Source organism: Anser anser, assembly GCF_964211835.1.
Source record: "Anser anser genome assembly, chromosome: 1".
In the NCBI taxonomy this organism is placed as follows: Eukaryota; Metazoa; Chordata; class Aves; order Anseriformes; family Anatidae; genus Anser; species Anser anser.
The window spans coordinates 93,533,349-93,554,903 of NC_139720.1; the positions used below are offsets into that span (position 1 = coordinate 93,533,349).

The 21,555-nt window shown below is 40.2% G+C and overlaps 1 protein-coding gene across 10 annotated transcripts in view; it reads right to left on the reverse strand.

Moving 5' to 3' along the window:
• LOC310892987 (uncharacterized protein) overlaps positions 1-21,555 on the reverse strand; it is a 592,327-nt gene that overhangs the window by 351,602 nt on the left and 219,170 nt on the right. For all 10 annotated transcript variants that reach the window (XR_014578609.1, XR_014578610.1, XR_014578611.1 and 7 more), the window contains one exon: positions 2,381-2,509. The gene's annotated coding sequence lies outside the window, so the exon portion shown is untranslated. The remainder of the gene's footprint in view (positions 1-2,380; positions 2,510-21,555) is intronic.

Sequence of the window (21,555 nt, forward strand, 5' to 3'; positions counted from 1 at the left end):
AGAGATGGGGAAAACAATGCCCTGAAAACAAGGAATCCAGGTTGCCACCTTTATGGAACTCATTTCAACTAGCTGAAGAGCTGACACCAAGTTAAAGGCAATTACAGAAATAAAGATAAAACACAGAAACACAACCACACCTTAGCAAAACAAAAGACAAAACAAAAATGTGCATTTTGAACTATTTAAAATATGTTTGATAAGTAACACAAACTATCTGCTGAGGTTCAGTCTCTAGCCCCCAGCTTCAATGCTCAGCCCCCATTCCCTTGTTGGTTTCTATAGGGAACACAACAGTGAATTAACACGCTGTTTTAATGCACGATGTGGACGTCTGCCTATTAAGTATTAGAATGAAAACCAGCCCACACAGATTTCATGTAGGACATCAAACAGTCATTAAGGAAAAAGAGAATGCTCACTTCTTATTAAAATTTCCTGAACTACAATGAAAGAAATGTAATGGTTCTACACCATATTAGCAATCTCTCACATCATCTGGTCCCCCTTAGTGACAGTTTTGGAAATATATCCTGTTCATACTACTTTATTAGTCTATATAAAACATGGGATTCGTCTGTTCCAGATAACTACTTACCGTTATTCTTAAACCTACTGTTTAATTAGTCTTTCAAGCTAAGATTCTTAATATTTTGCAAAGAAATCCTATGTTTAGATTATTTTATGCCCTGAGCAATACGAGGACACAACTTTTATGAGCAACATACATTCCTAATTACACTTCTTCCATCCTTGATTCTCATTACGTTATTATCTATATTCTGATACTGTTCAACTAGTCAACATACCCCAGGTATCCCAGGCTACAGAGGAAAAGCGTACTATAGATAAGGTGTAGGATCTTTTTTGCATTTTTTTTTCCTTGAAGGTTCCATAAGACAGTTAAAAAAAAAAAAAAAAGAGCAGGGAAGCAACCCCACCTACAATAATACAGCTTTGATTTCTTCTGCTGAACACAGCCAGTGACTCCAGAAGAACTGCCTACCTGAGGCCTCACATTCAGTTCAGACCAATTGCATTTTGAATTATTTGATATCCAACATGCCACATTCATAAGTGTAACCAGTTCAGGCACAACAGAATCTTATGCCAGTCCACCATCTGTCTTTTATAGGCTGAACTGCTGTTCATTTCACCAACAGCATATCCTAAAATGTATGTTAGAGATCTTGCACTGCTGATGGTTTTTAGGATATCCCCAAAATCTCTGCTTTCATCTTCTTCTGACTTTACAAAAAAAACCAGGCACTTTCTTATTACACGTCTTAAGCGAATCCTCCAAATGTTTTCTCAGAAGCTATCGTGTCTTTGCCAAATATGGTTTATACCTGGTCTGAGCTGTCTTTTCCCTCCAGTCCTACCTAACCTCCTCTTTCAGACTTTGCCACATTATATGCCTGTGTTTCTAAGGAAGAGAAAAGAAAGGCCAGAGTAGAAACATCTGAGAATATTTTTTTTTTTGCCCAGGAAGTCCAGCCTATTGCACAGACATGTCTGTCTCCATTAGAATTGTTTGCTATCCATGTCATGACAACAGAGCAGGAGAAGAAAATACCACACTGTACTAAAATTCTAACCTGCCTCTGCCAGGCTGGAAGTCCCAGTGATACAATGCAGGTTTGACAACACTGTCTGAACACAAGCTGCTTCGTGGATATCATCATAAGCTCTTATTCCAGCGCGCAAAATCATTACCAGCCTATTGTAATACCAGCTTTATTTAAGCAGACTTTTAGAGAGGTGGTAAAGTGATGTGTTACATGAGCCTCCAGTCAATAGTGACAAGACAGAGTTGGGACCCTCAGACCAGCAAGATGAATATACCGTGGTAATAATTATCAAGACGATAAACAGAAATTATCCAGGATTGTTCTATATGCGTTTAATTCATTTCTGACATGAGTAGGCTGGGAAAACAAATATACCATTTACTTACCTATACAAAGGTGCTTACTAAAAACTTGATAAATATAGTTATCTTAGCAGAAACTTTTATGACCCTTATTTCATTGGTATGCCTGGAAACTCATTTACTAAATGAAATTGGTATAGAATACATTACATTTTCCTTTCCTTTCCCATAACATTTTATTTTCTTTATTTAACCCCCCAAAAGGGGGGGAGGGGGTTAGGGCGAAGGGATGATTATAGAGCAAGAAAAAAGGAAATATGCTCTATATGGTTTTCAATCTACAGAGGAAGGGAAGACAAATTCATGTTTTCCTTCTGGCAAAATGTATTAATATAGGATGAAAATTCAATATAAATATCAAGTCTCTCTAAGACAGAAAGAAGAGATGTTAGTGCAAAAGGGGATTAAAGTACAGGTCCAATTAGAATCAAACAATAATTTTCTTACCTGGACAGGATCAGAAGGATGATCTCACTGTATGACGGCATCCTATTGCACCAGATGATAAAATGGTACAGTGCGTTTCTCAGAGGGAAGACATTCATGTGTTGCTACACCTATTTCAGTTATGGTAACCTAGAATACAGAAACCAGCATCTCAGAAACTACCACTGGATTTCAAAGAAGAATATACCTTAAGAATAAGCAGCAAATAATTCCAGGCTTCCCCCTAAATCTCTATGTTTCCAACCAGCTGTTCATTCATTTGGTTCAGAGAAGCAAGTAGAACTGATGTGCTTTTACAAACGTGCATTAATCTAAAATTTTAACTGAAATAAAACCACTCATGATATTTCTGGCAAATCTGTGCTCTGACACAAAACTAGTGCATCAATAATAGTCACTCTTATCTTATTATCCAGACTTCAGCACAAACCATGAAATTCAGAGTGACTTTTTAATACATAAATAGTAAAATGCGAAGCATGTTTGTTTGGCTTTGTCTGTAGCATTGTGTGGACTTCACACATCCAGAGCAAATTGCTCAACTAGTAACAGCCTTTCTTGGAACATAGTATGAAATCTCAGAAAAGGACTATGCTTGAGTCAGAAGCATTGAAGAAGACATTAATAGCAGTGGCGTCAGATGTCACTGCTCATATCCTAAAATTTTACACATTAATTACTTTATGCACTAGAGGCTATACGCAGCGTTCTCCAACATGGTGTTTTACAAATCATCCTTTCAAAATACTAAGCCTTTCCAATATATCTAGATTTTGTCCTGGGATTTCCATCAGTGTGTTACTCTGCTATTTCAAAAAATAAAAAATAATAATTAAAAAAAAAAAACCTAACTCCCTCAGTCAAAATTTTCAGCCTGTATCCACTCCTTGATCAAACTGCACTCACACCAAAGTCAACAGTTGACTCTATGGGACAAAGGCTTCATAACATACAAGCACGGTATGTGCTATAAACTATATCAGCTTTGTTTTCATAGAATCATATAATCAGAATATCCTGAGCTGGAAGGGACCCACAAGGATCATTGAGTCCAATTCCTGGCTCCACACAGGACCACCCAAAAATCAGCCCATGTGTCTGACAGCATTGTCCAAACGGTTCTTGAACTCCAGCAGTCTTGCTGCCGTTACCACTGCCCTGGGGAGCCTGTGCCAGTGCCCGACCACCCTCTGGGTGCAGACCCTTTCCCTAACACCCAGCCTGACCCTCCCCTGTCCCAGCCCCATGCCGTTCCCTCGGGTCCTGTCGCTGTCCCCAGAGAGCAGAGCTCAGCGCCTGCCCCTCCGCTCCCCTCGTGAGGGAGCTGCAGGCCGCCATGAGGCCTCCCTTCAGCCTCCTCTGCTCTGGGCTGAACAAACCAAGTGGCCTTGCCTGCTCCTCATGACTTGCCCTCCTGACCCCTCACAGTCTTTGTAGCCCTCCTTTGGACACTAATAGTTTAATGTCTTTCTTACATGATGGCTCCCAAAACTGCACACAGTGCTTGAGGTGAGGCCATGCCAGCAGAGCAGAGCGGGACAGTCCCTTCCCTTGACCGGCAGTGCTGTGCCTGAGGCACCCCAGGGTAGGGCTGGCCCTCCTGGCTGCCAGGGCACGCTGCTGGCTCATGTTCAATCAACTTGCTGTCAGCCAGAACCCCCAGATCCCTTTCTGTGGGGCTGCTCTCCAGCCTCTTGTCCACCAGTCTGTACGTATAGCCAGGGCTGCCCCATCCCAGGTGCAGAATCTGGCACTTACTCTTGTTGAACTTCATGAAGTTGGTGATTGCACAGCCCTCTAATTAGTCGAGATCTCTCTTCAGAGATCTTTCTCTGTTCTACCGTGTATACCTTTTTTTGCTTTCATCTGTTATTATCACATCCCCGATACTCAGCTGAATGGACAGCATGTATTCAAGCAGGGTTTCCTGTGGATGAATATGCTCCTGAATATGCAATGTGTGCTCTTTTACTGCTGGATCCTTTATTAAACTACCTGAATATTAGTGGCCCGAAATTGATATGATTAAGGTTTAATGAACTACTGATTAGCACTAATGAACACAACTGAACACACATTTTATTAAATGATTTGTCTCTTTTGAAATGAAAGTAATGTTGGGCCCATTAATAAAAATTATTTGGGTCATTTATGAGCAACTGTTGCACTCCTTGGAGAAAAAGGGTAGAAATCAGTCAGTCTGCAATCTTATTAGTGTTTCAGCAGGTCTAATGCATCAGTAGTCAGGGTTCACAAGCTCTATTTTCTAGGCTTTGTAAGGCCACAGAAAAACTTGGATAAGTTTATATGAGTGTCTTTGACAGGACTGATACATCTTTATGACCTGGCAGGATCGGAAGTTATACAGCATTCAGGAGACTTTGTTCCCTAGTTCTAAGTAATAAAATGGACGTGACTGGGAGAAATAAAAAATAAAATAAAATAAAATAAAATAAAATAAAATAGGGAAAGATAATTGCTTATTCATATGTTTGCATATTTGCTATATCTTCTTCTAGCCCAAACCATTTTGGAACCCAATTGTACTAATGACTGCTGATCTACCACAACACACAGCACTAGTTTACAAATAGTTCAAAGGTTTAAAGATGGAAATGGTATCCAACACACTTTATGGAAAGATGGAGGAAGCATAAATGAACAAATGTTCTCATTATGTGAGGGTAAGATGGAGATATTTGTCTTACAGAACAAAGACAAGTCATAAAATATCCGTAAGTACAAGTGATGAAAACATCACTTTTGGCTTAGTGTTTAGAACGCTATGTCCCATAGTATCCAAAATTATATGTTGAGTTATTAAGATATCATTCCAATTAACAAACAAGATTGTTCCCAAATAATTGCCCACTTCCTACATTAATTCAGTTTCCCCTAGAAGGATTTCTTTCCAATTATCCAATCAGATATCAAGGAGGAAGGAGTGACAAGAACACAGCCCAGGGCAGTCATCTTCAGACACTGCATTATCTGCTAACAGGTAACATAAATAGACACTGGAAGTCCAAGGACTGAAAAATTTGCTCTTTTTCTTTCTACTGCCATAAACACTAATGTTTGCAATTCCAACAGCACAACGACCCTGAAGTAAAATCAGTACGCTTCTACGTGAGTCCCCTGCCATCAATGTGTGTAATATTTAAGGCCCTGGTGAGAGGAGGAACCTTAAGGAAACCAGACACACACATGTTGCAGAGTTCATAGCATAGATAAAAATCAACTGGCACCTGTTGACTTAAAGGAGTCTTCTCTAGTGCAGAGTCATTATAGTTTTGAGATCAGTTATCCCTTTGTTAAACCAAGTTCTAACACTATCAAAAAGAACCCCATGAACAGTCAGGGATTCAGAGAGTATTGTAATATAAACCCTCTGTATGTAAACAGCCAGATCCAATATCACTCATATATTAGGTAGAACGATTAATGTAGAAAAAATGTAGCCCAAATGGAAAGACTAATGAGACCTTTACAAGATGATTTTCATGTAATTAAGTATAGTGGGCTAAATTCTGCTTCAAATTGTTCAAAAGTGGAACAAGAAGAATCCGCATGTACTTTAATAGAACTACTCTTCACAAAGAAGAGAGAAACTGCCGACAGAATTTGACCTATTGCCAGTAATGCCAGCTTAGCAAAGCAGCTATTTTTCTTTACCATATAACAAATTAAATGAATCTACAAAGTCTCAAAATAAATTTCTTAGAAACTTGAAAAGGTTGAATGCATAAAGTAGGAGGAAAAGACAGAGCACATAGAAGTGGACACAGCCTGACCCAAAGCCTAGGGAAATCACAAAGAACCTACCTAAGTGTTTCAGTCTTTAAGTTGTTATTATTGTTGAAGGGAGGATGTTGATGAGCACCTTTCCAATTGTATGAATAAACACCAAGGGAAGAGATTCTCCCTTTTGCTGTTAATTATGGTGTCGAAGAAGCACTGGGAGACTCTGCAAAGAGCTTCCCTTTGGACATAACTGAGGAAAACTGCCTAAGACCTCTATACGAGGGCTTCAAGCAATGAGACAGCTACACTAGGAGTTGGAAAGGCCTTAAAATTGCTGACAATAGGCACTGCTGCCACTTTTAAAAAGCTTTGTGCAGGGTTCAGCATGCACCAGTGATGAAGGTGGGACTTCAGACTCAGTCCTTAGCAGCAAGACCAGTTGTTCTCTGGATACGCAGTACCCTGAGCTGGTGGAAGGGGGTGGGGAGCAGGATGTGGCCTTCACTATCCATGAGGAAATGGTTGGCAACCTACTACAGCACTTAGATGTACGGAAGTCGACAGGACAGGATGGGATCCACCTGAAGGTGCTGAGAGAACTGGCGGAGGAGCTGGCCAAGCCGCTTTCCATCATTTATTGGCAGTCCTGGCTATCAGGGGAGGTCCCAGTCGACTGGCAGCTAGCAAATGTGACGCCCATCTACAAGAAGGGCGGAAGGTAGACCCGGGGAACTATAGGCCTGTTAGTTTGACCTCAGTGCCAGAGAAGCTCATGGAGCAGATTATCTTGAGTGTCATCACACGGCACTTGCAGGGCAAGCAGGCGATCAGGCCCAGTCAGTATGGGTTTATGAAAGGCAGGTCCTGCTTGATGGACCTGATCTCCTTCTATGACAAAGTGACGTGCTTGGTGGATGAGGGAAAGGCTGTGGATGTGCTCTACCTTGACTTCTGTAAGGCTTTTGACACCGTTCCCCACAACATTCTCCTCGAGAAACTGGCTGCTCGGGGCTTGGACTGGCGTACGCTTCGCTGGGTTAGAAACTGGCTGGATATCCGGGCCCAGAGAGTTGTGGTGAATGGAGCCAAATCTGGTTGGAGGCCGGTCACTAGTGGAGTCCCCAGGGGCTCAGTACTGGGGCCAGTCCTCTTTAATATCTTTATCGATGATCTGGACGAGGGGGTTGAGTGCACCCTCAGTAAGTTTGCAGATGACACCAAGTTAGGTGCGTGTGTTGATCTGCTCGAGGGTAGGAAGGCTCTGCAGGAGGATCTGGATAGGGTGGACCGATGGGCTGAGGCCAACTGTATGAAGTTCAACTAGGCCAAGTGTCAGGTCCTGCACCTGGGGCACAACAACCCCAAGCAGTGCTACAGGCTGGGAGAAGAGTGGCTGGAAAGCTGCCTGGCAGAGAAGGACCTGGGAGTATTGGTTGATAGTCGGCTGAATATGAGCCAGCAGTGTGCCCAGGTGGCCAAGAAGGCCAACAGCATCCTGGCTGGCATAAGAAGCAGTGTGGCCAGCAGGGCTAGGGAAGTGATTGTGCCCCTGTACTCGGCTCTGGTGAGGCCGCACCTCGAGTACTGTGTTCAGTTTTGGGCCCCTCGCTACAGGAAGGACATGGAGGTGCTCGAGAGAGTCCAGAGAAGGGCGACGAAGCTGGTGAGGGGTCTGGAGAACAAGTCTTACGAGGAGCGGCTGAGGGAGCTGGGATTGTTCAGCCTGGAGAAGAGGCAGCTCAGGGGCGACCTTATCGCTCTCTACAGGTACCTTAAAGGAGGCTGTAGTGAGGTGGGGGTTGGTCTATTCTCCCACGTGCCTGGTGACAGGACAAGCGGGAATGGGCTAAAGTTGCACCAGGGGAGGTTTAGGTTGGATGTTAGGAAGAACTTCTTTACTGAAAGGGTTGTTAGGCATTGGAATGGACTGCCCAGGGAGGTGGTTGAGTCACCATCCCTGGAGGTCTTTAAAAGGCCTTTAGATTTAGAGTTTAGTGATATGGTTTAGTGGAGGACTTGTTAGTGTTAGGTCAGAGGTTGGACTAGGTGATCTTGGAGGTCTCTTCCAACCTAGATAATTCTGTGATTCTGTGAAAATCTCCCTGCAGAACTGTGATCTCCTGAATGTCTCCTGTTCATTCAAGGCTACTTCGTTTCCAGAATGACAGACTTAATAAGCAGAGAGTTTCTTCAATACCACCATGCACAATTTATGTTTAGCTTCTCATCTGTTCAAGCAGACAATCTTCCTAATTGTTTACAGAGAAAACATTAATTTTCACTTGTGGATCAAGACATCACTACTTTAAAGAGTACTAACCAAATTCAAACCCTGTTACAGAAGCCAGCTTTAATTAAAAAGAAGAAAATTAATACATGCTTTCAACTTGCACAAGTGTAACCCAGAGTAGATTACAGGGGAAGAGTGTTGCTTTTATTATTTAGGGTCTTCAACAAAACTACCACTACTAAAAATCACCTGAAATCATTAACTTAATAAGTGGTTTGTTGTGAAATTTAACTTAATTAACCAAGATATCACACGAACATATGTGGTTCAAGCATTATTAATGGAAATAATGTCCACAGTATGTATACACTGTGGCCAAAAAGCACCGTTGGTTTTAAGAAACAGACATTATAAAACATTAACATGAGGGCAGGCATTTAGTATGTGATAAATTAGACATCCTAGGGTATTAAAAAACATTTGCTGTTTTGGAGCAACTATGAGAAACTTTTCTGATAATATACAGTTTTTGAACAGCCTATTACTATATACTACCAGTGCTTCTGATGGGCTTCTGCTTTGTTCCAAAACTAAAATTGTTTCTAAGACTACAGTCGTGCTTAAATTATGAAGAATATAACCCCAAACTAAGAAAGATTTTTAATAACACATCAAGACTTTTTACTCAGCCTTGTCCCTCAGAAAATTGTGTTGAAAGATGAAACAGTCACTTTTAAGGCTTATAACACCAAAGGGAGTGGCAGGATTTATGCATGTGAAACCACTGCTTAAGAGGCTTGCTATCAACAACATGGAGATGCCCATTATTTGGCAGAAAAAAGAAGTACATATTTCTCTGCAAAGAAAATTTTTGAATGATTATGTCTAGAAAATATTCCCTTGGACATGTAATAAGTATTAACCATCAGCAAGTCTATTTTTATTTAACTATGAATAAGTGAGTTTTGTTTTTTTTTTTTTTTTAAGAAAAAAAATAAGAATCTGCTTCATTTTTAGAAAAAGTTTCTCAGGGGCTGAAAAACTGCGAAGACAAAACCAAAGGCTTAGGAATAAGGAATTAAAAAAAATAATAATTATGTCTTCATTTCTGAGGGCAAAAAATAAATTGTGGATTATCTCAGCATCTTATAAAAGATAAAACATTAAAGTTACGTACGTAAAACCATACATTATTCATGAACTGTAAAATGTGCATCCTTAACTAGTTATTCCCCCCAGAATGTAATTAAACCCGATGGCTCTTCTTTCAGGACATGTAAGAATAATAAACAGGACTGTTAAATAAAGAATTGAATTAAAGCTCCTGGTAAATTTATTTGACAATAATTTACATTAACAAGAAAAGAAAAAAGTTTCAGTTACTCATACAACTACATCTTAGAGTAACAGGTCCTGGAAATGACATGGCTAAATTTAACAGAAGTATGTCCTTTTCATTTAGTTAAGACATCTCCCTTATTTAAGTTTCCTTACCTATGTTAGATGGTTGATGGCTGCGTACATTCCAAGACACCTCTATATCATCTGAGTGGCAGCCTGAAAGTCTCACGGGACTTTTCTGAGCTTGTACCACAGGCAATGGGTCAAAATATTTACTTCAGACAACAAGCATGAAACTTCATTTGCTGCTGCTATTTTCTTTCTAATTAAAGACTCATTTCAAAGCAGAGTGGAAATAATGTGTCTGCTGTGGTTAATATTTAATCAGTAGTCTAGCCTGCCAACCATGTATCCCTTGTAATAGCCCAGGGTCAGTGCCCTGGATCCCACTGGGATGCCATATGGCTGTGTCCAGAAGACTGGAAGCCACAAATGACCCATCATGGGCTGAGTGATAGTAGGAATCAATGAGGATAATAATTATTAGGTTTGAAGAGCTGACTCATCTGCTGTGGGAGTGAACATTATCTTAACAACCTTGAGTGTTTCACATCATAATATGAGATGTGTTGTTATCAAAAACATAAAGCAAACCAGATTCAAATTAACCAAGTTTTTCTAGCCACTTACACTTAATTCAAAGGTGATTTATCTGTATATAATACAACCATGTTTCTTGTATTTTTTCTCCATTCTAATTGTTTATCATCAATAAATTTCAGTTTGGATCTATTTAGAATCTAAGCCCCTAAATGTACACATGCAAACCCCATCCTTTCTTATGCAGTTATAGGGGCATTATTTCAAATCCATTTCCGCAAAAGGAAAGTTTCTTTCAGATTTCACAAGCACCAGGACTAGGTTTTGAAATACAGAAAATAGGTAAGCACTTTGTCATATATTCTTCTTTGAGTGAGAACACACATCTACAATAAGGCATCTCCTGAACTACTATCAAGACCAGATTTCCTGCTCACATATTCAGCAAACCTAGAAGCCTATCCATAAGTTGCCCTCTAGAGAGCATACCATCCCCTTTACTGGGCACCTCCAGCAGCTCAGTACATTCTCCTGGTATCTTCAAACTCCTGATAAAAGAAAACCTCATTACTGTTTGTATACTGATCTCTGAAAGTAATTTTCTCTGAAAAAGAGACTGCACTCTAGAGGGTGCAGGATCCCACCTTTTATAGCAGGATGTTAGGCAGATAGGATATCATAAAACATGTCAAGGATCTTTGCTGGAAGAAGAGGAAGGTATAAAGAAAAACAATTTAAGAAAGTCACTGATAGTTGCTAACAACTGCTCATCTTCCATTCTTACTATCAAGCCAATGCTTAATAGTTTGGCCAAAGTGAAACCGGAAATAATTGCTGTTGCTAAAATCAATTGTAAGACACATGTAAAGACCACACAAAATTCAGACTCAAAGAGCATCTCACAGGCAGTCCATTCCTTCTTTCTGGACAGAGACTGAATTTTCTTTCTTTTTTTTTTTTCCTTTTTTTTTTTTTTTCTCATTAGTAGTAAGCCAGTTTGTCTACTGCACAAACAAAGGCTCAACTCAGTATGCGACCTTCTGCAGAAAAGAGCTCCTATTGCTTTAAATGTTATCCCCCTGCATTGCAGAATAGGCAACTGGTAAGAAGCCTGTGTGGCATGTACTTCCCAAAATACAGATTGGGGCTTCAAGCTTTAATCAGCAAATGTGGGGCAAAATGAATATTAATGTAATAATCCATTATTGACAGCATCTCCATCAGCATATTCTGGTGACTCCCAGAGGTACCTGGGGAGACCTACACAGGCTTGATCTCGCTCTTACTCCTGACTTTGTTCTGTGCAACTCCATGCACTCTGCCGGTGTTAACTCCACAGTAGTGTGGGACAGAGGAAAGAAGCCATCCCTGTACTGGCTTGCAGGGTACAGCCAGCAGTTCATCTCCAGAGTGGATCCACCAGCTCTGATCTGCTCCTCTGTCTTTGCCTGGCTCCTGAGAAAACCGAATAAATGACCCAGGACAACCCAGTGCGGGTCTTTAGTCCCCTCTAGTGGCTAAACTGCTTCCACTGATCTGAGCTGCTGGCTGCCACCAAGTTAACTCCTATCTGGCTCAAGGCACACAGCTTTCATTTCAACACAGTTTATTCCTATAGAGGAACTATCCCAGAAATAAAATCCTATTATTTTATTATTAACTGGCTCATACTGTGTTGACAAAGGCTCTTAACAGACACCATCTCCAGAGCACAGCTGAAAAAAGATGCAGCATCACAGGCTTGGGTTGATACTTAATCTAAGCAAGCCGCTTTCTGAAAAGCAATTTGCTACCCATGAATGAACTATATTATGAAATTAGAAAACAATCAGTATGATTATTAAGAAGTGTAGAAGTGTTCCAAGACCTAGACATTTCCATGAATATTCCAGTCATCCGGCAACGCTAGGCTGAATTCCTTTAGGAGACTTTTTGTGTTGGGAAGGATTCTGCATAGGACAGGCTATTTTTCTCTTTAAATAAAGATACCTCCTTCCCTCACTTTTCTTTCAGCCACTAGAGACTTCAATTCTTCAGCTGGATCCAGGCCAAACTATGAGTCTCTTTGAAAAGCAGCACTGATTTCATTGAGACTCCAAATTGAAGTAAGTAGCATGGACTAATCTTGGGATTTTTATCATTGCAAGTCAAGCGGTAAATGGGCTTTCTACACAGCTCAACTCTAGGAGTTGGGAAATTATATGAGAAACTCTGATTTCTCCTACTCCTGGTCCTACAAACCAGAGAGAAAACATTGAAAGCAACTCCTAAAGAAGTGGAAACAAATAAAAATGAAGTCTTGCTCCTTGAAAAAGAAGCAAACGTCATTAAGCTTTGGTTTGTGTCATTTTTATTGTTTGTATTTCAGAGAAATGTGGTTGACGAATGATCAGAATTATCAATACTTGACAGAGGGCCAGTTTTATTGTCAGCATCAACACTGCTGTAACTTGAACCAGAGAAATCACTGGCAGAAACAAGGTATCAGAAATTACTTTTGAGTTAGATGCACAGGCATTCTCAAACACCGCAAAAAAAAAAAAAAAAAGAGTAAGTTTTAGAATACATTGTGGACATATTCTGTTCCTGTATAAAACATCTTTGCCACCAGTGCTCTTTCTAGCAAAAGAAATGAAAATACTGGGGTGGAGGGGGAAGGGAAATCAGCTTCCAGGTGCATGCATAGCTCTCATTTAGCCCTCAGTAAACAAACTGAGTTTGTTACGGAGGAAGGCAGGCAATCTACAGCATCCCAGGCACTCTTCTCTCCAACCAGGCTGAAGATTATGTGTTTACATGGAGTATTACAGCACAGCAGTTTCCAAATGGCCTTGTAGTTCTTCACTGCTCTCAGCCTTTGGTGAGCATTTTTTCATTTTACACATTGTTCAGAACTTGCTACGGTGATTTCTAAAGTTATGTAATTGTGTCTCATGTGCTCATGTGAATGACTATTTCTTTGGCCTTATTTTTCCAGAAATTCTTCCAGCGTTGCTTTTCATGGCAACACTAGCACAGAAATAGCTGCATGGAAGTGGTAGAACTCTGCCCTTTTAGGTTCAGTGAAGATAGCCTTTTAACAAGCAGACTGTTTATTCTGACATTGCTACACGATACGTTGCTCTGCTGATTCTATTAGAACATGTTAGGTACTAATTTTACCTATCTACAGTTTCAAAAAAAGCAAAGACAACTTATTTGTCTCTTATATTTTAATGATACCTCATTTCCCTAGCACCCTGTTCAGCGTTAATAGTCCATATAAAAGCTCATTCTCATTATTAAAGCATAAAAGTAGAGGGAAAAAGACACAGAAGGGAAAGACTGCAAAATGGTCATTGCTCTGAGTCCCATATTCTAGATTTACCAGGTGTTTGACCAATCTGAATTTGATCAGCATGTTGCATTACTGAAGGTCTACAGAGAGAAATGATGATCTCAAAGCACTTTGCAAACATTGAGAGAATTCTACAGAAAGACACCCTTGTGAAGAAAGATGGATGATTCCTTATTTAATCAATGAGGGGAAAAATGAAGCACAGAAAGGTTAAATGACTCATCAAGGTCACACAGAAGAGGCTCATTCTGCTCACAATTAAACTTGCTTTAATGTTAACAGGAGTGAGTTTACACCAAATTCAAAGACAGAGTTGGCATCAAACCCATGTCTTGGATTAGCAGCACTGACTATTCCACCATTAAGGCATGCTTCTTTCCAAAACATGAATTACTTTTGGAAGGAAAATGATTTGTCTGCTTCCTAATCCAGATATGAATACCTTTCTGTGAGATATCCAAGTGATCTCATCCTGCATCCTCCACACACATACATACGCTGTATTAGGCAATGAAACATTTATGCCAGAACAACACAAGCTTGTATAAAACTACATAATTTATTACTGTTATTATTATTTTCCTAAACAGTAAAGTAATGCTTCAGATACAGAAAAACTATTTCTTCAGGTCTGGTGAATAATGTTCTGTAAAGTAGCGAGAAGTCCTACAGTATAAAATGGAAAAGCACAGACCTGTTTGGCAATCGCAGTGTTTCATTCAGATCTTGTCACAAAAACTAAATTTGCATTTCAATGCAATATTTTTTGTCAAAGAAAAGTTTGCCATTTTTTTTTTTTAAATATAGATATAAGTGAAGCACAACAGTTCATTTTAGGCTGAATGAAACACTCCAAGTTGACTCAGAGTGGCCTTTATGTTTGTTCGGTCTGATTTGCTGAAATGTTTCTGTTCTGAACCAAATTCTCACCTCTCCCTTTGATTTTACAGTTTGGCCACTGAACTGAAAAAATCCATTCATCACCTAATTTTATCATGATTTTACAGATGAGGAGCTAAAGCTCAGAGAAATCATGTGAATTTTTCAAGCCAGCACAGAAAGTCTGTGACAGAGAGAGTAATTGGATCAACCCTGCCAGACCTGTGCTAACACCATCATGCTTAGATCATCCTTTTTGCCTGTGCCAGTGTATCTGCAGCATTTTGTTTAGCTATGGAAGATGAATCAAACACATGAACTAAAATGAAATAGGCAGAAAAATGTGATCAAAACCACTTGCAGTTCCTCTGAAGGCAACAGTTAGGTTTAGGAAGAGAGGACGGAAAAAGAAAAGCATGTCTCTTTGCTCTATCCAAGAAGTTTGCCTTCTTCTGTCAGACACCCAAGATAGCCATGATAAGAAACATCCAATTGCTCTTGCAGCATGCACCTGCCAAAGTAGAGCCGGTTCTTGCCCAGCTGGCATGAGGGAATGCACGTCCAACCATATGAAACCATGCAACCACCCAAAGGACGTTAGAATCATAGAATCATTAAGGTTGGAAAAGACCTCTAAGACCATCTGGTCCAACCATCACCCTACCACCAATGTCGCCCACTAAACCACATCCCTAAGCGCCAGGTCCAGCCTCTCCTTAAACACTCCCAGGGATGGTGACACCACCACTTCCCTGGGCAACCTGTCCCAGAGCCTGACTGCTCTTTCTGAGAAGAAATGTCTCCTCATTTCCAACCTGAACAAGAACTCCTCCCAAAGGTGATCAGCTATCCAGGTAACACAGTCAAACTGGAACAGGGACTTCTCTAGGTCTCTTTCTCTTACTGCTCTTGCTGTTATTTCTGCATCACTTTCTACTACAGACAAGATGTTTCAACTTCTCTCACTGCTGGAGAAAAAAGCCTTTAGGGACTTCTTTGCACTGGGACATGTCAGAGTTAATGTTCCACTGCTGCTCCTTGCCCCATTTCAAGCTAAGTTATTTGAGATTTCCCTGCGTTCCACACTTGTCTCAATGAAGTCAGTTATGAAACATAAAAGGAGAAACATCAGAGTCTCCTGAAACAACCTGGCAGCCTGCTGTAAGTCTAGTGACACTGCTCAAAAAGATGTCAATTGAAAGCAAATATACCTCAAACTCCCCAGCTGTACAGATTCCACTTACGCACATTACAAAGCATTAGGTGAACTACTGCTCCCCTTCCAGTCCTGTTTTCAGCAAACATTTAATTTGCAGAGCTATAGCTCTGGATAATGTGCTATTATGTTGGTTGTTCTTATTTAGGATTCTATCCAAATCACAACATTTGGAGCTCACATCAGCATACCCTGAAAAACTGGGTGTGCTTGTATGAGGAATGTTTTAGATTAACATTTTTTCAAGTTCCCTTATCTGCTCCTACATTTTAACCTGAGGTGAATTTTTGATCAGCTTCAGCTTTCACAAGTGCTTGGACCTAAGAACATGGATTCAAGACTCAGCAAGGGACCTTGAGCAGTGCCAAAAAAGCCACACTCTCAAAAATCGGTGACCTCCTGTATTGTGATTGCTCACAGTGTTGTCTTAGGTGGCTGGGCAACTAAAAAAGAATTGTAAGCTCACATTTGGGCACACGAACAAAGCAACAACCATTTAATCCTTCTCACCACATGCACAGCAACAGAAAGCACTTAGTCACATGCAGGTCACCTCCCTTGCTCTCAGAGGAGGAGTTTATAAAGGAGTGTATCTGTTTTGGTAACTTTGGTATCTTCCCTCTGGAAACACTAGAAGCTGTATTTTGGGTTTCTCCTCTTCTCTAATGGCATGACAGAGAAAGTAGGATGCAACAGATGAATCAAACACATGAACCAAGATTTATGGGCTGTCCTTTATGCATGTTTTTTGGGCATCTAACAATGACATCAAAAATTCTAGGTGGAAAACCACTTTAGTTATCTCCTAGAATTAACTAAATCAATAAATGTTTGTCTTTTAAGAAAAATACCATTTTGGTCCAAGATTCAATTATCACCTTTCTATCTGAAATACTACTATCTTTACTTTATAAGGCAACAATCTTAACAAAAGACAAGAGAGATAGTATTATGCTTACCATACTTCTTAAGCAGAATCTGAAGTATCATACTCTGGTTTTAAGATGAAGTGAGGTTGCCCACTATCTCTTCTATTTCCCTAGCTCCAAAGATAGTATTTCTCCTTTTGTAGCTGAGTTGGTTTTCCTGACCATGCAGTATTACCAGCTTGTTGAAGGTACTCTTAACGGTTTCATGATTGAGTCTCCCACTATTTGCCTAGCAGAATATGAACAAGACCCAACCCTGCAAATCCACCTGCAGATTATTAGGGTTCTGCATGAGTAAATTCACTGAAATAAGTCCACAAGTAGCTCTATTATAACATTTGCAGAACTGAAACTTAAGCTAGTAAATATTAAGTGTGCTGTTGGATTAGTTGTCTGTAGAGGAAAGCAACAAATATCTGTTTTACTAACATTAGCAAGACAAAAACCCTTGAAATAACCATCTGCAGCTTCCAAACACAGATACCTTAGTAGCGAAAGAAAAGAAGGTGTGACCACAACACCACCAAGCTGATCAGTAAGAAATAAAGAGGTTGTTACAAACACAGCCTTAGAAGTTGCTAGAAATTACAAATGATTACTCCTAATTGGATCTGCTCACGCCTCTCAGTGTGAAAGGGCAACAGAGGCAGCATATTGAGAAGCACAGAAAACACAAATGAACATAGCATGATGGAGATGAGGGGAACTGAAGTGGGAACAGGGTGATCCAGTTCCAGAATCTGACCATCAATCTGTATTATCTGAAAGTCCTGCATGTATATTCTATATGTAACATGCTATATACGGACAGAGGGTAGATTTAATTTAAATTGAGCCTTCTGAGACCTCCTGAAAATTCAGGAAAATTCAGTTTTTCAGGTTCCAAAAATATTATTTATGTCCCCATAAGAATCATGAAAACTTAATTGCAGGAACAAACAATATTTCCTATAGAAACCAGCTTGCACACAGAACAGATCCTCATAAAGACCAGGGCTAAAGCTGAATGGGTAACTTCTAGGTCAAACATTTCTAGTGCTTGATTGTGCAGCCTAAATAACATTCTTCTGATGTATGAGATTTTATAACGATAATTAATGATGTAAGAATTACTATCATTACTGCTCTTAGTAGGTTGCTTCAGGAGAGTTTTTCAGAACTCAGGCTCTGAAGCTGAAGTGTAGGGTTTTTTTTCTTAGTTTCTTTTCATGCAAACTATGTCCCCAAAATGTCAGAGTTAACTGAACTGTCACAGAGTCAACTGAACTGTAGAGATCATAACAAAGGAAAAGAGAAATAAGGAGGCATAGGCAATGGAGAAGAAAAATTCACCTGGGTTAGAAAGGAGATAAAAAGCCTGTGAGGTGACAGAGGTGAATATTTTATCTGCCTCTTTAAATAATCATGTTTTACTAGGTATGGAGTCCTAATATGATAAGATAATGACATGTAAGTGAGACCGTAATAGCCAGGGTAGAGACAAGAGGGTAAGAGATGGGAAAACAGAAATCCTGGCAGTGCAGCACTGAGCCACTACTATTGGTGTCTGCTGGGCTCCAGACAAATGCTGGGCAATATAATCATATCAGTACCTGATGTTTTCAGCACCACTTTGTTATTTCACACACACAGAGCTGTGTTACTATCATAGTGTTGCTATATTGCTCTTTACTACCTTGTGTTCATGGCTATGGAACGACATCAAAAAAACATGAAAACATCAGACAGGTCAATTTACAAAGTCAAATAATGCCCCCATCCCCAATACTTCTTAAAATTAAAAGAAAAGAAAGAAAAAAAATCAACAAAAGCCACTACCAGTATTTCAGAGAATCACAGTATGGTTGAGATTGGAAGGGACCTCTGAAGACCATCTAGTCCAACCGCCATGCCGAGAAGGACCACCTAGAGCACATTGCACAGGATGACATCCAGGCAGGTTTTGAATATCTCCAGAGAAAGAGACTCCACAACCTCTCAGATGGGAATGACCTAGCACATACTGTTTTAGAATTGCAAGTGCTAGGATAAAAAAGTGATTATATGAAATGCACGCACTTCAGCTTGGGTACAAAGGACAACAGTCCGAAACATAATAGAAACCACTGTTGAAGGGATATCGGACCATTACTCTTCAATTGTACAGAAACTTAAGAGAAAGGTGGAAGGGGAAACACAGACAATATGAAGTATGCTCACTAGCTCCAGCAGAGAAGAGTTGCAAACACATTTGCAAAATGGCCACTTGGAAATAACCATTGCTTGAACCTGCCAGATTTAAAGGGTCTATTCCAAATACACATCCCAGGCAAAGGTCTTCCTTCTTGATCACAATAGTCACTGGGGTAAATGTAGGTTGCACTCATTCAAATTCATTTCCCAAGGGAAAATTACTTTGTTGTTCTGGACAGAGTATTTCACGAAAAAAAAAAAAAAGAGGGAAGGGGAGGGGAGGGGAGGGGAGGGGAGGGGAGGGATTGTGATTATCAGCAATAGTCTTTACATGTTTGTTTATGCATGGTCTCAGCTGTACAAACACCACTGATTCCATCAAAATTATTTTGCACAACCTTGTGCAAGGATGTGGAAAATTTAAGTTGCAGACTAGATACAATGGTTATTAGAGGAGCAAAAAATTTGTATATAGTTAAAACTGAGTCTGTTTCTGTGCTGTCTTTATCAACAACCTAGAACGGTTCTTCCATAACTTGTGATATGATAGGAACAGTTTAGGGTGCGGAATGTGCATTTCTTAAGATATAGTTTGACAGGTTGTAGAATCATAGAATATCCTAAATTGGAAGGGAACCACAGGGACTGAGTCTAGCTCCTGACTCTGCACAGGACAACCTAAGTGTTAAACCAGATATCTAAGAGTGCTATCCAAATGCTTCTTGAATACCAATGGGTTTGGGACCATGACCACTTCCCTGGGGAGCCTGTTCCAGTGCTTGACTACTTTCTCTGTGAATTGACTACTTTCTCTGTGAATAACTTTTTCCTAACATACAGTCTGACCTTCCCCTGATGCCGCTTTAAGTCATTTCATCACATCCTACCACTGGTCACCAGAGAGAAGAGGTCAGCAACTCCCTCTCCGCTCCCCCCTTCACAAGAAAGTTGTAGACAGCAATGAGGTCACCCCTCAGACTCCACATCTCTAAGCTGAACAAACCAAGTATCCTAAGATGCTCTTCAAAAGTCATGCCCTCTAGCCCTTTCACCATCTTTGTAGCCCTCCTCTGGACACACTCAAATATTTTTATGTCCTTCTTATATTGTGGAGCCTGCACACAGTACTTGAGGTGAGGTCACACCAATGCTGAATATAGCAGAACAATCACTTCTTTCTACTAGTTAGCTATATTGTGCTCAACGCACCTCAGGCTGGCCCCTTTGGCTCCCAGGGCACACTGTTGACTCATATTGAGTTCAGAATCAACCAAAACCCCCAGATCCATTTCTTCAGGGCTGCACTCCAGCCACCAGTCCCCCAGTCTATACGTACACCCTGGATTACTCTGTTCCAGGTGCAGAATCCATGGATTCTGTACACTGTTATGTAGATTAATTGCAAGAAGAAAGTGAGGGCTAGGATTTTACAATTTTTTTTTTCCAAATTCCTCATAATCCCCAGGTAGAGGTAAGAAGAGGATTGGGTTCTGAGGAATCAAAAACAATTCATGTTTAAAAAAGAAAACAAGACAGGCATACACATTTTAAAAAATTCCTTATCAGCTTCCTGGCTAAATACCTGTATTTAGCATACACTTCTAAAGGGAAAGAAGCACAGTCCCCTTCAAACATTCCCAGGCTTGCTTTGCTTATCTGACTCCACTCCAGTGAGAGATTTTTGACATGGCAGAAGGAAGCGCAGCTATTCCTCCTTCTACACTTTTCTACCTATACACACAGAGGAAAAGAGATGCTTTCAACTTATTTTGTCTCTCCCCATTTTGAAAGTCATCAAACACCTGGCCCTAACAGAGGCCCACAGAGTAGAGTATATGCCTAGTCAATATGATGGTCTGCAGATTTGGCAGCAAGACAGAAATTTCTATTCTGATCCTTATAATCACCTTCATGTATTCAACCTTTTAGTCATGTTTTGAGGAAAACTCAGCAAAGTGATGAGAGTACCAGCAACACCCAAGGTATAAAAGATGGATTGTGTGGTGGTTCAGTGGGAACTACCACAGGAATCATGTCACAGATATCTACTTGCCACAAATGAAAATTTGTGTAGTAAACACCCAAGATAAGAAACACGGATAATTTGGGTGCAGCCAGTCTTCTTCCAAGCAGACAAAAGTGACAGTGGTGTCACCATTTCTACATTGCAGCCCACACTGGTATAGCACTGGGCCCAAAGCGACCTGATCATGGCCTTGGAGCTCTAACAGAATTGCAGTGAAGACTGTTTCGCAAAATTTATAATACTGTCACTCAAACTGTTTCAAATAATCATTTCCAAACTTCAACCTACTGGAAATTATTTTATGTAGTGACACATCCCCTGATCAGTTTCCACCCAACCAGTATCATTATGGGAGTTTCCATTATTAAAGACTTTCTAGGCCTCTGTTGGCAGCTACGAAGTTGCCCTGTCACTTTACTGATGGTCTTCCTCATCTTTATATTCCCCCATTCTCAAAACAAGCAAAGAAAACAAAACAAAAACCAAACTAATACCCAAAACACTAGTACAATAGTTCATTTACTTTCTAAACATTGGTGTGTTTGTTTGTTTAATTTCTGAGTACAGGAATCCCTTTGTACTGACTATAGAGTCATTGTTAGAGGACAAACTTCTAACTGTTAGAGACACTGTCAGAAGACATTATAACAACCTTCTTGTACTTTGCATATTTCTGCTCATGAGGGAAATGTTTGGTTTCT